The 8,516-nt window shown below is 50.0% G+C and overlaps 1 pseudogene; it reads right to left on the reverse strand.

The window, feature by feature from the left end:
* Positions 1-6,642: 6,642 nt before the first annotated feature.
* Positions 6,643-7,344, reverse strand: LOC143438748 (Y-box-binding protein 3 pseudogene; annotated as a pseudogene).
* Positions 7,345-8,516: the final 1,172 nt, after the last annotated feature.

Here is an 8,516-nt window from a genome sequence, read left to right on the forward strand (position 1 = left end):
AGACGTCCCTGTGGTAAACAGTGGGAAGGAAGTCCTTTTGGTGGACAGTGAAAGGATGTACATGTGGTGGACCATGGGAAGGACGTCCCTGTTGTAGACTGTGGGGAGGTTCTCCCTGTGGTGGACTAAGTAGGACGTCCCTGTGGTGGACAGTGAGGAGGACGTTTCTGTTTTGGACAACTGAAATGTCATTACTGTGGTGGACAGTGTGAAGGACGTCCCTGTGGTGGACAGCAGGGAGGAACTCTCTGTGGTGGAGAGTGGGAAGGACGACCCTGTGGTGGACAATGTAAAGTATGTCCCTGTGGTAAACTATGAGAAGGAAGTCGTTTTTGTGGACAGCAAAAGGATGTCCATGTGGTGGATAATGGGAAGGACATACCTGTTGTAGTCAGTGGGGAGGTGCTCAAAGTGGTGGACAGTAAGTAGGACATCCATGTGGTGGACACTGGGGAGGACTTTTCTGTTTTGGACAACTGAGAGGACGTACTGTGGCGGGCAGTGTGAAGGAAGTCCCTGTGGTGGACAGCAGGAAGAACCTCTCTGTGGTGGACTGTGGTAAAGATGTCCCTGTAATAGACAGTGATGAGGATGTTTCTGTGTTGGACAATGGAAAAGACGTCACTGTTTTGGACAGTGGTGAGGACCTCCCTGTCATGGATATTGGGATGTTTCTGTGGTGAAGAGTGAAAAAAATGTTTCTTTGGTGGACAGTGAAGAGGACCTCCTCATGGTGGAAAGTGGAAGGGACGTCACAGGGGTGGACATTGTGTGCACATTTCTGTGGTGGACAGTGGTGAGGAAGTTTCTCTGTTGCAAAGAAAAATGTTCCTTTGGTGGACAGTGGAAAGTACATCTCTGTGGTGGACAGTAGAAAGAAACACACTGTGGTGGACAGTGTGAAGAACATTTATGTTGTGGACAGTGGGAAGGAAGTCCGTGTTGTCAATATTGGGAAGGGCCTCCTGGTGGTGAACAGTGGGAAGGATATCCCTCTGGTGGACAGTTGGAGGACATCACTGTGGTGGAGAGGGGGAAGGACATCCCTGTGGTGGACACTGGGGAGCACGTCCCTGTGGTGGACAGTGGAAAGAAAATCACTTTTGTGGACTTTGGGGAGAACATCCCTGTGGTGGACAGTGGGGAGTACATTTTTGTTGTGGACAGTTGGGAGGACGTCACTGTGGTGGACAGTTGAAAGGACATCACTTTGATGGACCTCCCTGTGCAGGAAAGTGGGAAGGATGTCCCTGTGGTGGACAGTGGGAAGGATATTTATGTTGTGGACTGTGGGAAGAACATCTCTGTTGTGGACATTGAGAAAGACCTCCTTGTGGTGAACTGTGGGAAGAATGTCCCTCTTGTGGACAGAGGGGAGGATGTCACTTAGGTGGACTGTGGAGAGGCAGTATTTTGGTGGTGATTGGGGAGGACTTCCGTGTGGTACACAGTGAGTAGGACGTCCCTGTGGTGGACAGTGTAAAGAACATCCCTATTGTGGACAGTTGGAAAGACGTCCCTGTGGATGACAGTGGAAAGGACATAACTTTGATGGATAGTAGAGAGGACATCCCTGTTATGGACAGTGGGAAGGAGGTCCCTGTGGTGGACAGTGGGAAGGACATTTTTTGTGGATTGTTGGAATAACATCACTGTTGTGGACATTGGGAAAGACCTCCTTGTGTTGAACTGCGGGAAGAATGTCTCTCTTGTGGACAGAGGGGAGAACGTCACTTAGGTGGACTGTGGGAAAGACATCCCTGTGGTGAACAGTGGGGAGGACCTGTCTGTGGTGGACAGTAGGAAGACATCCCTGTTGTTTACAGTGGGGAAGATATTTCTGTGGTGGAGTTAAAATGACATCCCTATGGTGGACAGTGGAGAGGACCTACCTGTGGTGGAGATTGGGGAGGACCTCCCTGTGGTACACAGTGGGTAGGATGTCCCTCTTGTGGACAGTGTGTAGTATGTTCCTGTGGTGGACACTGGGGAGGACGTCCCTGTGGTGGACAGTGGAAAGATCATCCCTGTTGTGAACAGTGATGAGGCCGTCCCTGTTGTGGACAGTGGAAAGGACATCACTTTGACAGACAGTAGAGAGGACCTCATTGTTATGGACAGTGGAAAGGAGGACCCTTTGGATGACAGAGGGGAGGACATTTATTGTAAATGGTTGGAAGAACATCTGTGTTGTGGACATTGGGAAAGACCTCCTGATTTGAACTGTGGGAAGAATGTCACTCTTGTGGAGAGAGGGCAGGACATCACTTAGGTGGACAGTGGGAAAGACATCCCTGTGGTGTTCAGTGTGGAAGACATTTCTGTGGTGGACAGTGGGAAGGACATCCCTGTTATTTAAAGTGGGGAGAATATTTCTGTGGTGGACAGTTAAAATGACGACCCTGTGGTGGACAGTAGAGAGGACTTACCTGTGGTGGAGTTTGGGGAGGACCTTCCTGTGGTACACAGTGTGTAGAATGTCGCTGTGGTGGACAGTGGGTAGTATGTTCTTTTGGTGGACACAGGGGAGATCATCTCTGTGGTGGACAGTGGAAAGAACATACCTGTTGTGGACAGTGGGGGGGGAACGTCCCTGTGGTGGACAATGGAAAGGATATCATTTTGATGGACGGAAGAGAGGAGCTCCCTGTGGTGGAAAGCAAGAAGGAGGTCCCTGTGGTGGACATTAGAAGGACATATATGGTGTGGACTGTGGGAAGGATGTCTCTGTTGTGGACATTGGGAAAGACCTTTGGATGGACAGTGGGAAGGATGACACTCTTGTGGACAGTGGGGAGGACGTCCCTGTGGTGGAAAGTCGGAAGGACATCACTCTTATGATCTGAGGGCAGGACATTTCTGTGGTGGACAGAGGGAAGGATGTCGCTGTGATGAACAGCAGGGAGTACCTTTCTGTTTTGAATTGTGAGAAGGACATCCCTGTTGTAGACAATGTGGAGGACATCCCTGTGTTGGACAGTGGAAAGGACATCCCTGTGGTGGACATTAGAGAGGATTTCCCTCTGGTTTAGAGTGGGAAGGAGGTCAAAGTGGTGGACCATGGAAAGGACATGCCTGTTTTTGACAGGGCGGAGGACATCTCTGTGTTGGACAGTTGAGAGGACTTCCCTGTCGTGGAGAGTGGGAAGGAGGTCCCTGTTGTGGACATTTGAAGGACATATATGTTGTGGACTGTGGGAAGGATGTCCCTGTTTTGGACATTGGGAAAGATCTTTTTGTGGTGGACAGTGGGAAGGATGACCCTCAGGTGGGCAGTGGAGGGGACATTCCTGTAGTGGACAGTGGGAAGGACATCAGTGTCATGGACTGAAGGGAGGATATCACTGAGGTAGACGGAGGGAAGAACTTCTCTGTGGTGGACAGCAGGGAGCACCTTTCTGTTTTGAATTGTGGGAAGGACAGCTCTGTTGTAAACAGTGGGGAGGACATCCCTGTGGTGGATATTGGGGAGGAATTCACTAGGGTGGACAGTGGGGAGGATGTTACTGTAGTGCACTGGAGAATGTCCCTCAGGTGCATAGTTGTAAGTATGTCTATATGATGGAGTGTGCAGTGGACAGTCGTTAGGACATCCTTTTTTTGCACAGGGGGATGTCCTTGTGGTGTAGAGGGGAAAGGACATTCCTGTGGTGGACAGTGAAGAGGACTTCCCAGTGGTGAACCATTGAAATGATGTCCTTATGGTCGACAGTGGGAAGGACGTCCCTTTGGAGGACAGTGAGGAGGAAATCACTGTGGTGGACAGGCAGAAGGATGTCCCTGTGGTGGACAGTAGATAGGATGTCCCTGTGGTTTACAGTGCAGAGGATATTCGTGTGGTAGACAGCAGTGAGGACTTCCCTGTAGTGCATATTGTTGAGGACAGTCATGTTGTCGACAGTAGTAAAGATGTCCTTGTAGTACACATGAGGTTGTCACTATGATGGACAGTGGGAAGGACATCTGTTTGGTGGACCGTGGAAAGGATGTCCCCGTGGTGGACAGTTGGGAGTACCTCCCTCTTGTGGACAGTGGGGAGGACATTTCTGTTTTGGACAGCGGGACGAACGTCTCTGTGGCAGAATGTGGGGAGGACATCCCAGTGGTGGACATTAGGGAGGACGTTTCTGTGGTGGAAAGTCGGAAGAATGTCCCTGTGGTGGACAGCAGGGAGGACATCTCTGTGGTCTAAAGCAGGAAGGACATCACTGTTGTGGACAATGGAAAGGATATTCCTGTGGTGCACAGTTGTGAGGACGTCCCTTTGGGCATAGGAGGATGTCGCTGTGGTGCAAAGTGAAGAGGATGTCCCTTTGGTGGACAGTGGGATAGACGTCTATGTGGTGGACTCTGGTGTGGGGAAAAAAAGGCTTGGGGATCCCGCGGTTCCTCCTGCCATGCTGTGGGTAGTCGGCTGGGAACGCTCTGGGTTTCTCCAGCTGGAAGTTGGGCCCAGCTGTTCATTAACTAAAAGTCTCTCCCTGGCTCCTCATGGTTCCTCATAGCGGCACAGCCCCAACACACGAGGAAGCCCTTGGGTTTCCAAAACTGGTTTATTCACATGGCGGATTGTGGATGGATCTGGATGCATACCCCCTCAAACCCAGGATCGACCTGAGTTAAAAGGGGAGGGGAGAAGGGGGAGGGGCTGGGGAGGAATGTTTAATCGGCTCCACCTCTGGCCTTCAGGTACCTTATTAGTATGTAAATCTCTCTAGGGCCTGTTCGCTCCCTCCACCTGTGTACATGACTGAAGGGTGGAGGTGGAATGGAGATTAGACCTCGTGTTTGGCCCAACATCCCACCCTTTTTTCTTTCATAAAAGGAGGGGCAACTCTGTGTTAATGAGAGATGTGGACCACGTGGAAATGGGCCTAGGAAAGGGCTAAACATCCTACTGTCCCTAAAATGGTCTCCGGGGTTTAAAACCTGTTCAACCAGGCTATGTCCAAACCATCTCTTCACGGCCCAACATCTCACTGTTTTTTTGTGAAAATTTTGGATGAGGTGGTCAAAAGAAAACACTATGTAGGCCAGAGGGTGTAGCATAACTAAATCAAGGGTAGTGGGAATTGAGGGTAGGGTTTGGAAGGCAGGGAATCATTGAAACAATTAAATACAGGTTGTACAGTTTGAGGGTAATGACATCTGATTAACCTAAATAGACATTATGTTTTCCTAACTAACATGTAACTTTAGCTATGTGAGTTTGGCAAAAGAGTTCATTTGTAGCTGGAAGGTCTGGATCTGTCTTCTGTAGTGAGCATCTCTGGGTTCTGGCGTGCATCTCTGGAGCCTGGTGTGGGTCTCTGGATCTCAGCATGTTCTGGGTTCTTCAGTCAGATGAGATGGATGGAAGAAGGTGGCTTGGCAGGTTCCAGGAGGTGGCGCTGTCTCTGGATCTCAGCGTGTCTCTGGAGTCTGCAGTCAGATGAGGTGGCTGGGAGAAAGCAGCTTGGCATCTCAGGCAGGTTCCAGAGGATGGCTGGACTCTGTTGGATCTGTGGGTATACCTGTAGGATAATCACAGGAGGGAAGCAGCACCTCGGGCAGGGAGATGTCTGTAGGCTGGACATGGGGCATTAAATTGCTTGGGAACAAGCACCTTATGGCCTGTTGTTAAGATCCTGGAAAAGCAAAGGTGTTTGAGGAAAGTTTAGTCTTGGAAGGTATCTTTGAGTCTGTTTTTGGATGGCTGAGGGAGAAAAACAATGTTAATTTTGTATCTGGGATTGACAGCAACAGTTTGCCTGTAAAAGAAATTAGTTGTTAATTAAGACTCAAGAAATGGTGATCAGCACGTTCACTTAAACTGTGGAAGGAAATTAGATGGCTTTTAAACCTTGAAGAAATTATAAAGGTTGAAAAAAAATAATGTTGGACATATATCACGATTATTAGAAAGAAAAGGCAGCATTAAAATAAAAAAAATAACAAAGATTTTGGTTGAAAAACACAAGCATTGTTGCTCTAGGTGTTCCTGTTAGGAAGAAAAGGAAACGTTCAAAATTTTTGGTTGAAAAACAGGAACATTTGTTGCAGGCCCTCCAGTTGGGGAGAAGCAGTATGGCAGGTTTAGAAGCAGTGGGGAGGGGCCTTGCTCTGCGATGTGGCCTCTGGGTGCTCTGGCAGAGAGGACCTGTATTCCACCTTTCTTTTTATTAGAAATTTTAATTGTAGAGAAGGATCAAAAAGCTAACTTGACGTTTATAGGGAGAGATACCTAGGCTTGATAGGAGAGCTAAGAGTCAGAGAGTGAAAGGCTATACGAATCTCTCACCTAAGGAAGGAGTCTTAGGAGGGTCACAGCAGGCACTGTGACTTGAAAGACAGCTGTTGTCTGTGAAGGAGCCCTCTCTGTGGAGCTGGGGGATGGGCAAAGTGGAGGCTAGGGGGTCTGCCATCTTGCCCTTGAGCTGGAAAGCACATGGAGAGGGAGAGACAGAGAGAAAAAGGAGGAGTTAAAGTAGAGAAGTTGACCAGGAACACATGGAGAAAGAGTGGGGCCTAGTCTTTTGAACTAGGCAGTAGCTAAAAATTAGAAGAAGCTAACAAGGAACACGTGGAGAAAGAGGGGGGAGACAGAAAGACGCCTGCCTAGTTTTGTGAACTAGGCTGGGAATTACTCACTGTTCTGGAGTTTCACGGAGAGGTTTTCTGTGGGCAATAACTGGGGAGAACACTCTTGGAGCTGGCTCTACCACCTGTAACTGGCTCTACCACCTGTAGGGAACGATATGGGCTCGTGTGTGGGTGAGCAGGTCTCCTGCGGAACCTCAGGCGGTAGGTTGGATTCTGATGGACCAGGAGTTGTGTTCCCTTGGGGACTCCATCTTTCATCTGTCTAATCTCACCAGCAGTATGGGGAGGTCTACGGCGCACAGTATAGCGGCTCCCTTCTATTGGAACTCCATCTGGGCCAGTCACATTTGTTGCTTTAGGACCCCCTTTTCCTGCAACCACATCAAACTCTACAATTTCTCCCTCCCCCACACTGCGCAGATACTTGCGTGGATTATTCTTCTTGATGGCAGTCTGGTGTACAAACACATCTTCTTTGGTGTCATTTCGGTTTATAAATCCATATCCATTTCTGACGTTGAACCATTTGACAGTGCCAAGGACTTTGGTGGCGAGAACTTTCTTCTCTGAGTCCTTGCTGCCCACAGGAGCTGAAGAGGCCGGGGCAGGTCCGGGGGCTGCATCTCTGCCGGGGCTCCCAGCAAGGGGTGCGGCAGGCGCTGGGGCCTGGGGCATGCCGCTGGCCCCCGGGCTCTTAGGCGTGGGGTCCGCGGCCTGCGGGAGCGTGGTGCCACCGGTGGTGGCCTCGCCCGCCTCGCTCATGCTGCCTCTCCAATCTCTCCGGGCACCTAGGTGGCGGTTGGCGGTGGTTAGAGCGGTGGCGGTCACGGCTGGGCCAGCTCGCGGCCGGCCGTGGCTGGGGGGGGGGGACGCGTGAGCTCGAGGTCTCGCTGGGTCTCCAGGCCCCGAAGATGGCAGGTTGTAGGGCATTTATCCTTCCAGTGTCTTGTCTCCCCACATTTGAGGCAGATTTTTTCTGTTTTTATTGCTGCCACAAATGCCTGAGCTATGGATGCAACCTGATTTGATGGGGTTCCTATTTCTCTGGTTGCTACAATCCACCTATCGTGATGCTCCTCCTAGAGACCCTGGCAAGCTAGCCTAGACTCAGAAGTCATGCCTTCCCAAACAATGGTTTTAAGAAGAAGGTCTCGAGCAGTGGGGTTGAAGATTTTTCTTTCTAAGCTCATTTTAGTTCTGAGGATAAAATCAGATAGAGATTCTTCAGGCTTCTGATGAAGGGAGAGCAGGGAGTGGGCAGGGTCTTGTGACCCTGAAGGTGGAGTAAGCCTATTCCAGGCTTGAATGGCACAGAGGTGGACCTGGTCATAGTAGCCTGCTGGCTGACTTGCCTGTTGTGCCCCAGTAGAGAAATCTTCCTGGCCAAAGAGTTCTTTAAAACCCCATGGAGTGTCATCTTCCCTTCCCTGGTTTTGCCTGACTTGCTGAAGACACTCATCACGATAGTAGGCCTCCCATTCTAGAAACATTGGATCAGGAAGGGCAGAACGGCAAATATCTCTCCAATCTTGGGAGGGGGTTTAAGTTGACAATATGGCTCTGTAGGAGGGATTTGTCCACAGTGCGTGAATGCCATCTTCCTTCACTGCCTGCCTGAGTTCTTTTATGTCAGAGGCTTGGATTGGGTACTAGTTAAGTGGTTTAGCTCGAGTAGGGTGGATATTAACTGGGAATGTTTGAGCAGTTTGGGTTTTAGCTACGGATTTTGAAGGACTGATACTTTTGTGGCTAAGAGGAGGGGGAGGGGACTTATCTCTCTTTGGTTGGGAGGTAAGTGGGAAGGCAGGGGAGAGCTCCTTTGGTATTTTAATGGAGCCTTGCCTTTGGATGGGGGAGGGAGGGACAAGAGGAGCACATGGTTTCATTTCCTCCAAGGCATAAGGGGGGAGGGGTGGGTATATGGATTTTTATCT

Source organism: Arvicanthis niloticus, chromosome 26, assembly GCF_011762505.2.
Source record: "Arvicanthis niloticus isolate mArvNil1 chromosome 26, mArvNil1.pat.X, whole genome shotgun sequence".
Taxonomy (NCBI): Eukaryota; Metazoa; Chordata; class Mammalia; order Rodentia; family Muridae; genus Arvicanthis; species Arvicanthis niloticus.